Below are 19115 nucleotides of genomic sequence, written 5' to 3' on the forward strand. Positions count from 1 at the left end.
TGACAAATATTAACTTTAAAACATATCTAGAACCTGACCACATCTGACCTCAACATCCCAAGCAAACCACCCGAAAGTCCCTGTGCATTCTTGCCAGGTATCCCAAGAATGCAAGGCCATTACCATCCTTCACTCAGGACATTTCCCAGGGTTATGTTTTCAGTAAGCAACCTGAAAGGATGGGGCAATGTCACCCTCGAGGACAAAGAGCAGGTTTGTTTACTGCCTATTACTATAACAGAGATGGATTTCCTAAGCTCAGTGTTCCTCAGCTGCAACAATGCCCACCAATTATATAGTATCTATCTGGGCTTGTCCATATTGCCTCTGAGGTACTTGGCAAGATAAGGGGAACCAACAGAAACATGAAGCTCATGCTGTTGACTATGTCATAAGTAATAAAGTCCTTTGTGTCTGACCCAAGAGTTTCATGTCTTCTGCCAGAATCCATGAAACAGTTACAGTTTAACATATTAGCTTATAAGTGGAGTAAAATCAAATCCCAGACCCCTGACACTTATGAAATTCTATCATAGCCAAAAACACCATCATGTCCTACTTGAACAATTGCATTCATTTTCTCCTTGGTCTCTCTACTTGTGGTCCTTTGCCATCTAGTCTATTATCCACACAATACTCAGAATGATTCTGTTAAACATAAGTGATATGTCACTCCTCTGTATAGAACACTCTGATGGATTCGTGTCTTATTCACAAAGAAATTCAAAATCCTTACAATGACCCAAAAGGCCCCACGTTATCTCTCCTGGCCTCGTCTCTTATTACTTTCACTCTCGTTCTGTCTGCACTGTCCTCTTTTCCACCGAGAACAAATGTCTCAGTTATTCACTGGATTAGCTTCCTCACTCCCTGCAGGTATTGACTCACTTTCTCAGGGAAGCCTTGTGGAGATCGTCCGGCGTCTCTACCAGTGTCATGGCGCAAGGAAGAATGCTCCAGACCACAATCTCAGGATGAAGGAGGAGGAGAGACTCTTCATTTCAAAGAGCTCTTGAACTTCTCCAAATCTCTGTATTTATTATAGGGAGTGGTACACATGTTTGCGGTAAAGAACATGTAGATAAAATCTTTGGTGTCATATAGTAAGCATAGTGTTGTAAACTAGTCTATTTAGTGATATACGTTAAACTTATAATTATCTTATTATTTCCTTTTTGTTTCTTAAGGTCATAAAGAAAAGGGCAAGGACCCGACATCAGTCACACTTCCATTCATTCCAAAGCCTGCCATGTGCAGCCGGCTGATACCAGTCATATTCCAAGTCTTGTTTGCAGAACTGTCAGATATCCACCTTTCTCACAGTCCCTTTACCCAGGCCTTTATGCCTTTTCTAATATCCTCTGCACGCCTCCCCTGGCCACCTCCCTATAGAACATTTGCACCACTCTACTCATTCCTCAGTATTGCATGTTTTATTTTTTGCTTGTTTTATTTTTTCTTCTTAGCCCTTGTAACTCATTTGTCTTGTTTATTGTCTGCATCTCTCATTAAAATAAGATATAAGATCTGTGAAGGAAAGAAATTTGTCACTTCTAGAATAGTACCTGATACATAGTAGCAATAAATATATGTTATATCAATGAATAAAGAGGTCTTGTGAAAGTAACTCCAAAAAATTATTGAATACAAAAGAGTCCTTACTCCACATCCTAACCTAGTTGAAGCAGAAAGATGGATCAAGGGGCAGTAGATAATTGTTTCTAGAATCTATTGCTAAATAACATACCATCCCAAAAGTTAGTGGCATAAAACAATTTATTATTAATGCTCACAGTTCTATGGTTTGACTGCTCTCAGTTGTACAGCTCTCGATTGGGGTCTCTCACACATTTGTGGTCAGATAGAGGATGGAGCTACAGTCATCTAACGCGGGCTATACATTCAAGGTGGCTTATGCACAGGGCTGGCACTCACTTGATGCTTGCTTTTCCTGGAAGCTCAGTTGAGTCTGCAGCTAGATTCCCCATGGTATCTGGGTTCTGAGAGGAGCATCCTAAAAGCAAGTGTTCTAAGAGTCAGGAAGAAAAAACTGCCACACCCATGAAAGGCTACATCTGAAACTAGCACAGTATCATTTCTGCTATATTCCATTGCTTAGAATAGCCACCGGGCTCACTCAGATTAAAAGAAATAGGGACATAGACTCTACATCTTAACGGAGGATTGGCAAGAATAGCATGCGAGATGGGGCCACCTTTAAAAAATACAACCTGCCACAATCATCTTCAAAGATGAGTGAACTAAGAAATGGAAAAGCATGAAATTAGCAATCTTCACATAGCTTGAATAAGAGACAAAGGACCCCTAATTCCAGCAGGCAAGAATGTTCTATTAATTAGTTGGAATTTACTTTGTTAGAGGAAAATTTTGTGATTTTTTTTCCTTGTCTAGTGCATATGCCTCCTCAAAACTATCCATTTCCTAATGCCTTTTTCTTTCTCCCTTACCAAATCACACATTTGATTCACTATTGATACCCTTTGTGGAGAGTTCAAATATTTTAGTACTTGGGGAAGGCAAATTAACACATTGGCATTTTGATTTACATATCCATCTCTTATCACTTTGTTCAGTGTGAATCTATTCTAGACAATCTGATCTATTCTAATCTGCATAAAATCAAATTTCTCTACTTACAAAACCAGAACCCAGTGACCTCGCTTACAAACTGCCACCTTGTGAGGTGCTCTAGCAGCAGCCAAATTATCTTCCTCTATGTCATATTTATCGTACTTCCATCTAAGATTGTAGGTGTTTCAACGTGTATAATTTTTCTTACAGAGAGCAGTGCTATGGATAACTGTCCATTGAATCTTATTGCTCTAAGTTTTTCCTGTATTCGTATAAGATGTTGTCACGGTCTCTTTATATTCTACACATGTGGTAAAAGGACCTGATTTACTAAAAGTTTACATTGATTGAGTCCTACTGTATACAAGGCATTGTATTACATGCTTTATGTGCATTAGCTTGCAACAAGTGCAACCCTTTACAGATAAAGAAATAAAGCCACAGAAAGGCTAAAGAACTTGTTTAAAGCCATTTGGGTAGTTGTAGATGCTAAATGGCCCTATTTCTTTGATTATTTCTCCACTGACTACCTCACTTGAGAGCTTGTTTGGAAGTTCTAGCAGGAGAGCTCAGCTACTCATATACCCTTGACTAAAGAACAGTCCTCCTCTGTGGGGAAGGTCATCCTCCTCAACCAAGCTCCCAGCTGTGGGAGGGATGCACATGGAGCGGGTGAGGGAGGAAGGGGACACCCGCCTCGCCAGCCAGAGCAGCCAAATCAACCCCGGCAATCAATGGGGTGACAGATGTCACAGCCAGATCGTCCTCACATCCATACTACCTCACTTTACATTTTTTATTATTTGCAAACCCAGTATGCTTTTGTAAAGAAAATAAGAATTGACTACAGAAAATTTACATCAGCAATGCCAGCGTCAGCATTTACTGTGGCTTTTGTTTTGTAGACACATTATATATTAACGTATATAATTTTTATATAAACTGTTTGATTCATATTCTGCTAATTTGGGGAGAAAAAGCAGCTATTTTATAGCATGTCTTACTCTATTTCATGTTACTATAATAGAACACCATAAACTGGAAAATTTATAGAGGAAATAAATTTATTTCATACAGTTCTGGAGGCTGGGAAGTTCAAGATCATGGGACCCATTCCTGGTGAGAAACTACACACTGCTTCAATTCATGGTAGATGGTGGAAGGGCAAGAGAGGGTGAAAGAGCAAGAGATTGAGCTCATCCTTTTTATAGGAACCCACTCCCAAGATGATAACTAACCCAATTCTGCATTAACACCTTAAATCCACTCAGAACGGTTGAGCCCTCCTGTCCTAATCACCTCTTAAAAGTCCCCCCAACCTTTCAACACTGTTGCCTTGTGGAGTAAGTTTCCAACACGTGCACTTTGAGAGACACATTCAAACCATAGCATAGCAATTTTTAGCAAGACAGTTATTAAATTAGTTACTTAGTTGTAGTGAAAATACAACTAGGTAGTGTGTACCTGTAGCCCCAGCTACTCAGGAGGCTGAGACCGAAGGAAAACTTGAGGCCAGGAGTTCGAGGGTTTAGTGTACTGTGATAGCGCCCGTGAACAGCCACTGCACTCCAGCCTAGGCAACGTGGTGAGATTTCATCTCTAAAATTAAAAAAATGAAATAAAATAAAAGTTTAAAAAGTATACATACATCTATAACTGGGATAGATGCTCTGACACGAGGTTGGTAAAAGGTAGGGGGTTTCCCTTGACATAATGCACCCACCCATAAAAGATTCATTATTTATAATGCTATTTAAAGTTATGTCCTTCTTTTAAGAAATGATGAAAGGTTTAGTAGGTAACTGCAATATCAAGGTGCAGTTACACAACTTTCATTAAAATTAAATGGAAGGGAGTGGTGGTACATGCCTGTAGTCTTACTACTCTGGAGGCTGAGGCAGGAGGATGACTTGAGCCCAGGAGTTTGAGGCTGCAGTGAGCTATGATCATGTCACTGCACTCCAGCCTGGGTGGCAAAGTGAGATCATCTCTGATCTCAATTTTTTTTTTTATTAAAAAAATTAAATAGAAAGCACTTGGAATCCTAATGTCTACTGGAGACCGAAAGCAGTTAACCATACTGACAATTCTTTGTTGGGCATCTCACTTAAACTTTTAGGAACACTCTGGTTGCCTATTTTACCTCTCATCTTTGAATGAGACTCATTATTTATAATGCATTTCCATAGATATAACTGTTTGAAACAGCACTGTTTTAGTAGGATTTCTGCTTCCATATGGCTAAGATTAAAAATACATATAACTACACATCTGTCAGCTGCAACTCATTTTTTAATGAGGCTTCAGAATGCTAAGTCAAGTTTCTGTTTGCTTGTTTTGTGCTGTGGCATCATTTCTCTTATGAGCTCGCTACACTGACTATTTTTCTTTTTCTTTTCAATTTTCTTTCATTTATTTCCATTAATCTGTTCAGATCTAGTACATACCTCATGCCCTGAGGCATGAGACATGTATAAATCACATCTTCATCTACCATACTCTCTCTTTCCACTCCCCCAGAGTAACTAATTTTTACAAAAACTGACCACTTTTCACTTACTGGGGAAAAAACAATTGAAGATGCTCAGAAGACAAACATAAGAATAACAAGACTCCTCAGAGAAGTCTCATGTGTATTTCATTTTATGTACAGATGTACAAAATGTGTTTAAATAACAAGTGATCCTATAACCAGTTCAGATATACAGTACATAAAGGCAAGTGAATTTGGTCAAACCTACATAGAATGATTGCGATTCAAAAATCACATTGGAAATGGTTTAAATCTCTCTTTAGAAAAGACTTCCTCTCTTAAGTATCCATTGCTTTGTGGAAATCGGGAAAAACCCAAAGAAGAAATACATATTGCTGTTCTCGGCCGGGTAAGGTGGCTCACGCCTGTAATCCTAGCACTCTGGGAGGCCGAGGCGGGCAGATTGCTCGAGGTCAGGAGTTCGAAACCAGCCTGAGCAAGAGCAAGACCCCGTCTCTACTATAAATAGAAAGAAATTAATTGGCCAACTAATATATATAGAAAAAATTAGCCGGGCATGGTGGCCCATGCCTGTAGTCCCAGCTACTCGGGAGGCTGAGGCAGTAGGATTGCTTGAGCCCAGGAGATTGAGGTTGCTGTGAGCTAGGCTGACGCCACGGCACTCACTCTAGCCTGGGCAACAAAGTGAGACTCTGTCTCAAAAAAATATATTAAATTAAATTTTTAAAAATTGCTGTTCTTGCTCCAATCACATAAATCCCTTTGCATGGGGATCAAAAGCATGATATAAACAGCTTTTGTATCTTCCTCTACTCAACCATACTTGGCACGGATCTGCATTCCAATGGATGTAGATAAGTTATCCCAGCTGAAAAATGTGCTTATTTTATTCCCCAATGCCCACTGCTGGAAGACTCGTGATCGCTGATCATGCCCTGGAAGACTGAAAAAGGACTGTTTCCAGGAGATGCTGCGAGAGATCTTCTGTGTAAAGTTGATTTAAATTTAGGTGCCTTTGTCCATCATGCTGAGAATTGACTGTGACTTTTTCACTTCGCCATTTTAAATTTTGGGGGGAAGCCTCTCCCCAGTCACACTTAACATGCCCCTTCCTTTTAACTGCTTGCCTTGTTCAACTTACAAATTTACTTTTCCACAAAGAGAAAGAGAGATCATCAAAGTTATTCTAGTAATTGCTGTTAGTAAATATTATTGAGTTATGGTTCTTTATATGCATATGACCAAAATTTGGGGGCAGGGCAAGAGGATTTTAGTTGCTTTTTGTGGTAGATGCGGAGAAGCAGAACCCAGACCCCACCTTCAAGGAGGACCCGCCGTCCAGCTGCAGGGAGTGTGGTGGGACAGCCTGCAGCTCTCAGTTCTGCCAAGGTCAGCCTCAGCTGCAGGGAGGGCCTCACCCACGGGCACACCCTTCCCAGGCTGCCCATCCCCAGGGACTGTGTGAGGAAGGGGTATAAAGGCATGACTAATTTGACCCAACCAGGGACACTCTGACAAGATCATCTATTACCCAGAGTTCCCAGCAGGTTGGCCAAGACTTTGTCAGCTTTACATCACAGTTGAAACTTCTGTCCAAATTGGTTTTCTCCCATTTCTTCCATAGTATCGATCCCTCTCAAACATCTTGCAACCTAAACAGTGTCTCAGTGTCTGCTTCCTGAGAGCCCAACCTGTGACAATTACTTTAGCTCTTTCTAGATTCCTATAAGAGACATTGAAGGGATTTTTCCAGTGACCCCGAAATTGAATATTGGCAATCAAAGTTGAAAATAAAGAGGTCAACAATCCAATACCAAAGAGGCGGGAGAGCCCCTCTTTCTGGTCTTTTTCAAAGTGCCTAAACTGGCCTTGTTTTACCGAGCTATCACCCCAGGCACCAGAGGGACAGGAAGGAAGGATTTGGCAGGATTGCTGCTCTGTTCCTATCTCTTCTGTGGGAAAGGGGAAGAGTGCTTTTCTATCCTAAACCAGCTCAGGGCCCCAAGAAAGTCATTTGTGAAGATTTGGAATACCTTCGGCAAGGGAAAACTCACAGCTCATTCTCCAACTGATTTGCCACTGTGCTTATTTTAGAAGGAGGGGACATGAGATGGGGACAGAACTGGAACACGAGCAGAATTAAGCAACCTGTGGCAAGATTGTATAAGTCCTGATGTATAAGTCAAAAGGGTACAACTCAGGCACCATGCTGGGGCCATCTTTCAAGTTTCCTGTCACATCTAAGAGGGCCAGTCACTCGGGAAGAGAGCTGTAAAGAAAAAATCGGTGGGGTCGACTGTCAGAGAAAGGGGCTGAGAAGGCAGAGGTCCTCTCAGAAAACATCTGCTCAAGGTCCAGGCATTGGGGAGACCATGTCCAGCCTCCCTTGTAGGAACGCACATAAGAGCTCCCCAGGAAGACCAGCATTTAGACATTTTCCACATCGAGGGCACTGATGGTCCCTGTGTGTCATCCATGAGGCAATATAACAAGACAATGCCACAGCCATGTGATACATGTGTGCTTCCCACCAGCCCTGCTCTTTTCCTGCCTCAACAGTGGGAAGAATTGCAGAAGTGGGGGTGGAGGAGGAATGAAGAAGGGGTATCTCAGGAGCAGGCCTTACCCCCAAGCCCCAGGTCATGTGCCTCCATAGGAGCTCAGTGGGCCCTGGGGAGAGGGGGGAAGGGGGAATAAAATTGAATGTAAGAACTAAGTTCTAAATTGGATGAAACTGGATTGCAATTTTTATGCCTAAAAGTGCCAGGCAAGCTATGAGGTTTGTGGCGAATACCATTAAAAGGCTTGAAGGAAAGATTTGCAATAGCACCACTGAAGGCAGTAACGAGAAAAATCAAACCATTTACTGTTTGCACCTCATTGAGTTACCACTCTTCAACAAGCTGGGTATATTTGTTTCCAAACAGTTGTTTCAGAATGTTTGCAAGCCAGATGGAAGTGAGTTTTCTTTGCATTGATCTACTATCCAAGGGTTGGATTTCCTGTCTTATTCTTAGTAATGCCTTTATTACATGAAGGATAGCCATTGTGGATAAATGAAAAAATATATACCTTGGAATAAAATGGCAGTATACCAGAGGCATTTATAGTCATTGAAATGATTTCATGCAATTGACTAAAAGGTGTGTGAAAGAGTCCATGGCAAATTGGCTAAAATCAAATTTAATTGTCTTCCAACAGATGGACTAACCATTGCCCATTGATTCTACTTTACGGCAGCCTCAAACATGAGAACTCTGGTCACCTTCATTACTCTTCTGCATAAGCTGCCCACTATGTTGACCACACCCATGACCTGGACATCAGTCAGACTATTTAACCTTCAAGAGCTCAAATTTTCAGCTTTGTGCAGAAGCAGTATCACAGCCAATGAGGTTTATCCAAGGCATGATTATTGCTAATTGAAAACTTTTCCCAATACCCCACCATGACAACTTGCAATACAGTCGCCACTGGCGATTTTTGACATTCCCTATGGGGACTGAGTTAAAAAAATTTTTTTTCAGAATACCCCCTCTGTCTATTCTTTGCCCACCATTCCCAGACTCTTGTTTCTTTTGAACGGGCCCTTCTTCACAAGGGTTCTAGTCTCACAACACCTTACCTTCCATCCTGCTTAGCCCCTGTGACAGTGGTAGTTACCTGCTCGGGTTCACGCAGGGAGGGGATTACAACAGAACAGAAACTAAAATGCGATTGTCCTGGTTGATAAATGTAACACTCCAGGGCAAATCCAGGTTGTTATTAAGGTCTGGCTTTTCAGATGTGAGTGATCCCAAGAAAATTCAGTGTTTGTGGCAAGAAGAAAGGAAAGTTCAAACTGAACAAGGCATACCTTCATGGAGCATCCGTTTTATTCCTAAGGGCAGGTAGAGGCAGAAAAGTATGTGAGCTGACAAGATGTTTAAAACATTGTTTTTATGTTAATAGTATTTAATTTTTTTCTTGGTTTTGAAGTTAAAGGATGATATTTGCAAGAAGTCTCATTGTTTCATCTGGCACGTTTAAGGCCAGCTGCAGAGCACATGCAAAGTAAACTTTCTTCTGTAATAGATAGAGGGGCTTCAGTAGGAAGGGTTATGGAAAGACAAAGACTTTGTAGAAGGGAGGAGGAAAAAAATGGAACTTATGCATAAGAACACAGAGGGCCCCAAAGGGCAGCCTGTGGGAAGCACTCATCAGGGAATCTGGGTCTAAGGGATTTGAGTTTCAAGCAAGCAGAGCCTGGGACCCTAGCAAGAATGGAGAGGTGGGTGCCTAGGATCACAAGCCTCTAGCAGTTTTCCTACTGCTGCTGTAGCAAATTACCATGAACTCAAAGGTTTAAAACAATACAGATTTACTCTATTACAGTCATCCCTATGGGTTAAAAATCCAGATGTTGGCAGGACTAAGTTGCTTCTGGAGGCTCTCAAAGACAATCCATTCAGTAAGGGGTGGGGAACCTGCAGCCTCAAGGCCACATGTGGCCCTCCAGATCCCCAAGTGCAGACCCTTGACCTTATTAAAAGGATTTGTTCTATAAAATTTAGATTCAGTCAAAAGGCCACACTCAAGGATACAGAAGGTCACATGCGACCCCAAGGCCACAGGTTCTCCAGACCATCAGCTGCCCACATTCCATGGCTGGAGGTCCTCTTCAATTTCCAAAGCCAGCAATGGCAACACCCTGATGTATGATCCCATCGTCATCTCTCCTCCTCTAACCTCCCATGTCCCTTTTTCCCTCGTAAGGAGCCTTGGGATTATATTGGGCCCAGCCAGATAATCCCTCATCTCAAGATCCTTCATTTTTTCCATCTACAAGTCTTTTTATTTATTTATTTATTTTCATGTAAGGTAACTTATTCACAGGCTCCAGGAATTAGGACATGGACATCTTCAGGGGGCCATTTCTCTGTCTACCACACACAGGGAGTTGGAAGTCAGACTAGGGCACTTGAATTTTGATACTGGAAAAGTTTCAGGCATCAATTTGTTCCCACACAGCAGTGAGGTCTGGCAAGCCCAGAAATATTAAGTAAACTTTGCAAGGACACGTACCTAAAGAGCCAGGCCTGGGGTTCCCTTTATCCAGACTGTATGCCTCAGGGCTACGGTATTAAGAATCCTAGGAAATGTTTGAGATCCCTCAGAAAATATATATGTACTCCAATATATCAAAACATCCCTCAAATAAAAATTAATATATTTTAGCAAATAATGTTTGAGGAGCATTTTGACAATTTACACTTAAATTTATTTATTTATTTATTTATTTATTTTTATTTCAGCATATTACAGGGGTACAGGTGTTTAGGTTATGTATATTGCCTTTGCCCCACCCGAGTCAGAGCTTCTTTTCAGATTTAGCATAAGATATGAAACAATTTTTCCAAACGGAATTGTCCATGCACCGTTTATGGAATAGTCTACTTATAAATGCCTAATTATTAATACAAATTGGCACATGATTCTGTGTACTCTCAATTATATTCCATTTATCTGTTTATGTGGCAGAAAAAAATGAATATATTTTGATTGTGTCAGCAAAACGTAACATCATATCAACCTCATTATGTACTTGTTAAATTTCGAGCTCATGGTAATATGGCAACTTTTAAAATAATTTTCAAGTCTGATTTTGTCACTTCTTAAGAATTTCTAAATGGCAAGATGATGGCTGATAAATCATATGCAATAAAAATTTGAATAGACTGCTTGAAGCAAATAATTTCTAAAGCAAAATTATAAAATGATTTCCATTTTACAGCAAAAAAATTGTTTTTATGGTGAGCCTTTAATATGGTATAGTATAGATACCCCAAAAAGAAGAGTGCCTAGGGCCAAACATGGCCCTACAACACACATAGCACACACATGAGATAAAATCAGGGCTCATGACCAAATAGGTGATAATATTTTACCTTTGGGTGAACTCTCCTAATGACATTTTTGATGCAATCAATATGCGGGAATTCCAACTCTATCAGCTTCCTCCAACCCATGGAATTGTGAAAAAGGAAGTCACTCCAGCTGTTTAAATAAAGGAGGTCTCCCCTCATTTGTTTCTGAATGTTTTGACTTGGAATTATCATAAGGAGAAATTGAGAAAAATGCACATTTCCCCTCCAATTCAATTTGTATACCTGAATAATTTATAATTGAACAGCGCTGGTCTGTTCACAGAGGAATTTAAAATGCATGATCTCATGCAATCTTCACAATAATCCAGTAAGGCTGGTATTGTTATTAGCTCCACTGCACACAGGAAAACAGTTTCTGAAAGGCTCCTGACTTGCCTAAGATGAAACATCTGGGAAGTTTCAGAGGCAGAATCAAATACCAGCTTTTCTCTACTCGTACAACTGGTTAATCTTATACATCTTTATAGCATCTCAAGTTAGGGAAACACAGTTAGAGATTTAAAATTAAAGGAAATGGAAATGTTCAAGAAGGCAAGAAAAGAAACTATTAAATTTGGAGGTAAGAATTCTAGACAAACTGCTTTTGTCACCATATGAAAAATCTCAACAACACACATACACCGAGACATTTATACACACCAAGGAATGACACAATGTCAATATTTTTTTGTACTTGGATGTATAAGAAGGTAGAGAAAATACCTTTTTCTTTGAAGGAACAGCTGTAACTGGAGAAGGCCAAACTTGGAGAAGCCACTCTTAAACCAGACATGAGCAGAAAGGTCAGGGAATGGCTACTAAGTGGTTACTTTAGGTACTAAGACAAGGGGACTGGCTCCAGCACTCTAAATAACTGAGTAAAAAGGGAAAAGGCCCTGGTACATTTGTAAAGTGCATGGTGGCATATGAGCTAGTTTTGCTTCCCTTTCATGATTGTAACAAGGTTAATTTAAAAAAAGATCTTTTATAATTTGTGTTAGTGTTCAGCAAACAATGATTCCCCTCCTTTATCACCATGTGCAAGGCACTCTCCCTGCCTCATGTTCTTGAACTTGGCCTTGTGATTTTCTTTGGCCCATGGAATGTTAGTAAAAAAGTTTCAAGCAGAGGTCTCGAGTGTCTCATTGGGATCAGTGATGCAATCATCTACCATGGAGTGTATCTTGGACGGTGTCTGCCCTTTCAGCCTGAGCTTGGGAATGAGACACACGAAGCAATTCACATGTCCCGGGAGCTGCTGGTCCAAGAAGATAAGAGACACATGTCTCTGACAGGAACCCAAACAGCAGCCGAAAGCCTGGAATCTGGAGACAGGCTCAGCCCAGCCAATATGCAGCCAATCTGACCCGAAGACCCATGAACATGAGAATAAGGTTTGAGCCACTGAGTTTTGGAATGGTTTTTATGTAGCATTGTTATGGCAACAGCTAAGTAAGGCAGAGATATACTCCAAAAATATACCCCTGTCAAGTACTGGAATCTATTAGGATAGAAAAATCTTATTTTCCTTGTTTCTCTTTACAAGTACCTCTGTAAGATGTGTGTGTGTGTGTGTGTGTGTGTATGCTTTGTTTATTAAAGAATATTTGCGCACATTTAATAATCTACCATTCATATGTGTTGAAGCAAATTTAATGCATTAGTATTTTTTTAAAAACTATAGAGTTGGTATGTGTTTTAAAGGACTTACCTTTATCAAGATACATATGAGGAAAAGTAAATGCTTTTTAAAACATTTTAAATAAAAAAACATATGCAGAGACTTCCAGTTCTGGAAAGATGAGGTACACATACTTTTTCCTCTTCCTGTCTCTATGTAGCTAAAATCCCTGAACATTATACATAAAACAAGTGTAAGAAGACATGGGAAAAAGGAGGGGGAAGAAAGTAGACTGACCAAGAACTTTGGAACCCCAAAAATAACATACTAATGAGTTTCCTGATTTTTTTTCCAGCAATTCGGAAATGTCAGTAGGCATAGACCAAAAAAACGCACCGACAAAGACCTGCTCTCTCAAGCCAAAGGACCAGGAAAGGAGCAGCCTTGCAAGACAGAACACTTTTACACAATAACCACTCTACTCCAGCCAGAAAACACAGATGAAACTAAGACTCGAGTCCCATCCCTGTCACTGAAAGTGAGTGGGAAGCCAGGACTTGCACCCTTGCCAGACTCTAGTGTGGGGACTTAATATTGCTACAGGGGTGGTGTCAAAAAACACTGAGTAGGGAGCCAGAGTTTTCATTTCCACCACACAATAACAAGGGCCCTTCCCTCTCTGTGGTGTCAGGGGAGATTTAAAATTAGGGGCCTATGCTCCTGCTCCTTGTCCAGACTAGGGTGGTGTCAGTAGAGGTCATGGGAGAACTGTAATAAGGCACTTCTATCCCTGTATGCCAGGAAGCTTTCCGTGGAGGCTCAGTGGGGATCCAAAATCCCAACCCCCTCTACAAGGGTAATAAGGAGCCACTCCCCTTTGGATGTAAATGGAGACCACATGGGAAACTTGCCAGAGACAGAGATAAGCATTATAGAAAGATGAAAGGGTCAATTCACCAAGAAAACACAACAACCTTAAATGTGTATGCATCAGGGGCACAGAGCTATAAAACATACAAGGGAAAAAACTGGAAGAAGTGAAAGGAGAAATAGACAAATTCACAACTATAGTTGAAGACTTCAACACCCCTCTCTCAACAGTTGATAGAACAACCAGACAGGCTATTAGCCAGGATATAGAAGAACTCAGTAACACTATTAACAAACAGGATCTACTTGACCTTTATAGACACTCCACTATATACAAAGTAGAAGATACATTCTTTTCATGGCTCAACAGACATATACTAAGATTGACTATATCCTGAACCATAAAACAAACCTCAACAAGTTTTTCAAAACTGAAATCACATGGAATGTGCTTTCAAACCACAAGGGAATCAAATTAAAAATCAGAAACAGAAAGATAACAGGAAAATTTCAAATACTTGGAAACTAATCAACACATTGTTAATAATCCATGAGTCAAAGAGTTAGTCTCAAGGGAAATGAAAAAATACATTGAACTGAAAGAAAATAAAAATATGGCATATTAAAACTTGTGGCACCCAGCTAAAGGCATGGTGAGAGGGAAATTTCTAGCACAAAATGCATACAGAAAAGAGGGAAAACCTTAAATCAATACTCTAAGTTCTCAGGTCAAAAATCTAGGAAGAGAAGAGCTAGATAAACTCAAAACAAGAAAAATAAAAGAAATAATAAAGAGCAGAAATCAATAAAGTTGAAAACAGGAAAACAACAGAAAAAAAAAACAATAAAACAAACAAGCTGGTTCAGGCAAAAAGATCAATAAAATTGGCATCCTTCTGTCAAGATTAACAAAGAAAAATGAGGGAAGACACAAATTACCAACATCAAGAACAAAAGTGGATACATCACTATAGACTCTGCAGACATCAAAAAATAACAATTTTTGTTAAGTACCATAAACAATTCTATACATATAAATTTGACAATTTAAATGGAATGGATTTAAATGACAATTTAAATGAAATGGATCAATTTCTTAAAAAATACAAACTGCCATGGCTTACCCAATATAAATTAGATAATTTAAAATACTCTCTATTAAGAAATTCAATTCATAATTTTAGAACTCTCAAAAAATAAATCTCCAGGCCTATACTTTTCACTGAGTAATTCCACCAAACATTTAAAGAACGAACACTGATTCTACACAATTTCTTCCAGAAAATAGAAGCTAAATACTTTTTAATTCATTTTATGAAACTAGTATTACCTTGATACCAACACCAGGCAAAGGTAGTACAGGAAAATAAAACTGCAGATTTATAATCCTCATGAATTCAGACTCAGATCCTCAACAGGTTAGTAGCAAATAGAATTCAGCAATGTGTAAAGAGAATTATGCACCATCACCAAGTGAGGTTTATCTTAAGAATGCAGATGTAGTTTAATATTTGAAAATTGATCAATGCAATCCACCATAATGACAGGCTAAAGAAGGAAAGTATATGATCATATGATCTACGCAGAAAATGCAATTAATCAAAATCAACATATTCATGATAATGATAAAAACTCAAAAAAGTAGTATCAGAGACAAGCTCCCTTAACTTCATTAAGAGCATTTACAAAATTATTACAACATTACATTATACTTTATGGCAAATGATTGTATGTTTTCCCCCTAAGATCAGGAACAAGGTAAAGATACCCATTTTGCCACTCTTATTAAACCTAGTGCCAGAAGTTCTAGCCAGTGCATGAGGCTAGGAAAGGAAATAAAAGATATATGGATAGGAAGGAAAGAAAGAAAACTGCTTCCATTAACCGATGATATGATTGTTTAGGTACAAAATCTTAAGGACTCCCATACACAAAAACTAGAATAGGAGAGTTCAGCAATGACAGAGGATGTAAGAACAACATTTAAAAACCAATCTATTTCTGTATACCAGCAATAAACATGTGGACACCAAAATTTAAAATGTAATATCATTTACAAAAAAAGTACCTGAGTGTAAATCTAAGTTAACATGTACAGGACTAGTATGCTGAAGACTACAAAATATTATGAGAGATCAACAAAAACATAAATTAATGGAAAGACATATCTACATACACATATACACATATATATTCATGGATTAGATGACTGAACATGGTAGAGATGTCAATTTTCCTCAAATATATATGTATTTGTGTGTATAGGTTTAATGCAATTCCTATACAATTCCCAGAAAAATATTTGTATATATGAACAAGATTGTTTTAAAATTTATGTTGAAAGTCAAAGAACTATAACAGTTAAAGCAATTTTGAAGAACAAGTGTAAAGAATCAGTCTGATTTCAGAACTTATTATAGACCTATGGTAATCAAGATAATGTGGTATTGGTGGAAAAAGAGACATATTGATTGACCAAATAGTATTGAGAACACAGAAATAGACCAACACAAATATTCCCAACTGATTTTTCACAAAGGTGCAGAAGTAATTCAATGGAGAAAAGATAATCTTTACAACACATGGTGCTGGAACAATTGGACATCTCCAGGCAAAAAGGACCTCAATCTACGTTTCACGCCTTATACAAAAACTAACTGAAAAGAAACCAAGTACTTTAATGTATAATGCTAAATAATAAACTTTGAAAAGAACAGAAGAGTAGATCATCAGAATCTAGGACACATAAAAACTTTTCAGATTTGACACCAAAAGCACAAACCATAAAAGGAAAAATAGACAAACTGGACGTTATCAAAAATGTTTAAATTTTGCTTTGTGAAAGACCCTATTAAAAAAGGTGAAGAAAAGACACACTATCCACTGGGGAAAATTATTTGTAAACTACATATCCAACAAAGTGATACAGGAAAGTAGACTCCAAAGCTGGGGTCCCACCTGCAGGCCAAGTGGGTCGTCAGATTCACAGGGGAAAGATTCAAGAGCCAGCCTCAGAGTAGAGCAGAAGCGAGTGTATTGCAGTAACAGAGACAGAAGGAGGCTGCTCCATAGGCAGAGCATTGGCTATCTCCCAGAGCAACAGAGAGCGGCACTTTGTGAGTTTCTGGGGTCTTATTTTATATCTTCTATTTAAATTTATATTGTTTAATAAACAGAGGGAGGCTTATTCATAAGAATTCTGGAAAAGGGGTGAGGAGTTCCCAGAAGTTGAGAGTTCTTCCTCTTTTTGACCCATATACAGTAACTTCTGGGAGTGGCCATGGCATTTGTATGGTGCTGGTGGGAGTTTATTTTTAGTAAGTCAATACATTACAAGCAGAGTGTAATGAGCAGGAAGGGTAACCTGTGGTGGTTTTTTGTTGTGGCCATCTGGGTTCTAGCTGGTTTGGGCTGGTTTCTCTGCTGTCTCCTATTTTATCAGAGACCTTTGTTCGTGGGTTATGACTTCTAACCCAGCAAGGCCTGCTGTTTCCCTATCTCAAAAAGATTAACATCTGGAATATACAAAGAATTCTCAAAATTCAACAACAAAAATCCCCAAATAATCCAATTAAAAATAGGCTAAAGACATGAAAAACATTTCACCCAAGTAGACATACAGATAGCAAATAAGCACATGAAAAGATGTACAATATTATTAATCATCAGGGAAACACACACTAAAACCAAGTAAGATATCATCACACGCTTATTAGAATGACTACAAGTAAAAAATACAGACAAAACCATATGCTGGCAAGGATGTGGGGAAACTGGATACTTATTTTTCTCATGAGAATATAAAATAGTACAGCCACCCTGGAGAACAGTTTGGCACTTTCTTTTTTAAAAATTGTACTCCTAAGCATTTATCCCAGAGAAGTTACAACTTATGCTCACATGAAAACTTGTAAATTAATGTTTATAGCAGCTTTATTCCTAATAGCCAAAAACTAGAAACAACCCAGATGTCTTTCGTGGCTGAATGGTTAAATAAACTGTCTTATATCCACACCATAAAAAACTATTCAGCAGTGAAAATAAACGAGTTATTGTTACACGCAATTTGGAAGAATCTCTAGAGAATTAGGAAGAGTGTAAAAAGACAATACCAAGAGGTTCCATGCTATGTGGTCCCATTTATATAACCTTCTCGAAATGAGAAAATTACAGAAATAAATAACACATTAGTGGTTGTTCAGGGTTAAGAGAAGTTGGGGGTGGGAGGGAAGTAGGTTTGACTATAAAAAGGTAATATGGGGATACTTGTCACCATGGAATCAATCCGTATCTTGACTGTATCAACATCAATATTTTGGTTGTACTATTGTACTACAGGGTGTCGCAAAAGTTTCCATGCAAGGAAAAATTTTGTAGTGAATGTTTTGTAAATAAAGATACATTTAGCTACAATTTCCCATTTTCCCTATGTATGGCGACTTTTGGGACACCCTGGATAGTGCAATATTTTACAACTTTTTACAATATTTTATAATTGAGGGTAAAGGATACAGGGGATCTCTCTATTTCTTACATCTGTATATGAATCTATAATTATCACAAAATAAATAGTTTAATTTTTTTAAAAAAACTATGAATTTATTTGGTTAGTTATTTTTAGTCATATTTGAAACCTGTATCTCAGCGCCTCAAAGTAGCTTCTTTCTATTTCCACTGCAGACTTTAATGAATGACAGAGAGAGAAAGGAAGAGAGATAGAGACAAAGAGAGTGAACATTTAATAAATATTTATCTTAACCAACTATGTGCCAAGCATTGTGTTATGCACTGAGAAATCAATGGTAGCAAAATCAGAGTTCCTGCCCTTATGTGTGTGTGTGTGTGTATATATACATATACACACACAAATATAAACAAACTTTTATATACATAATAAAACCCATTTAAAATATATGCATATTGTTTTTAATAATGATCTCTCATTCCCTCAAATACACCAGTGTTAGTTTACTCTAATTTACTCATGCAATTACAGCTTTTTACAAAAAATTTAAACAATATGTTTGCAGTGATATTTTAAAAGTTGAGGGCAAATCCAATGACTTCAAGAACAGATATTTAGTCTCTTTAGAAAACAGTCTAAAGAGACTGAAAAGTCATCACAAAGGACAGTAACATGCCCAATCTTTTAGCTGCCACAATAGTCACCAGATATTATAGTGAATGTGGTACGATTTTTGAGTCATTACTGCCCGGGGCCATTATGTACTATACTGGTAGAGAATTCTGTGCAAAAGATCTAGGAAGTTAGATGAAGTTGGAGAAAAATAATGTTAAAGTTAATAAATACATACACTTCACTTATTTTGAATCTGTGATTTAATCTTTGAAATGTTTATTTTATTTTACAAAACGCAAGCATAAATTTGCATGTTAGCTTATAAAAATATTTGAAATTTTATATAAGTAATAGGTTAAAAACCTCTTATTTTCTTATTTAAACAAATTCTGGAGAAAAGATGTAGTGGATTGCTGTTGGTAAATATGTATGAGATTTAAAAAAAAAGCATGGCAAAAAGCAAAAATCCTACAACAAAAAAGTTAAAGAAAGGAACAATATAAGCAAAAATTACAGATGATTAATTACAGATGATTTATAAATAAATAAATA

At 38.3% G+C, this 19115-nt stretch overlaps 1 non-coding gene across 1 annotated transcript; it reads left to right on the forward strand.

Moving 5' to 3' along the window:
- The first annotated feature begins 8447 nt into the window (after positions 1 to 8447).
- LOC142871994 (U4 spliceosomal RNA) lies at positions 8448 to 8588 on the forward strand. Its single transcript, XR_012920246.1, has one exon. It is a non-coding gene; the product is annotated as a U4 spliceosomal RNA (small nuclear RNA).
- Positions 8589 to 19115: the final 10527 nt, after the last annotated feature.

This window comes from Microcebus murinus, chromosome 7 (assembly GCF_040939455.1).
Source record: "Microcebus murinus isolate Inina chromosome 7, M.murinus_Inina_mat1.0, whole genome shotgun sequence".
Classification (NCBI taxonomy): Eukaryota; Metazoa; Chordata; class Mammalia; order Primates; family Cheirogaleidae; genus Microcebus; species Microcebus murinus.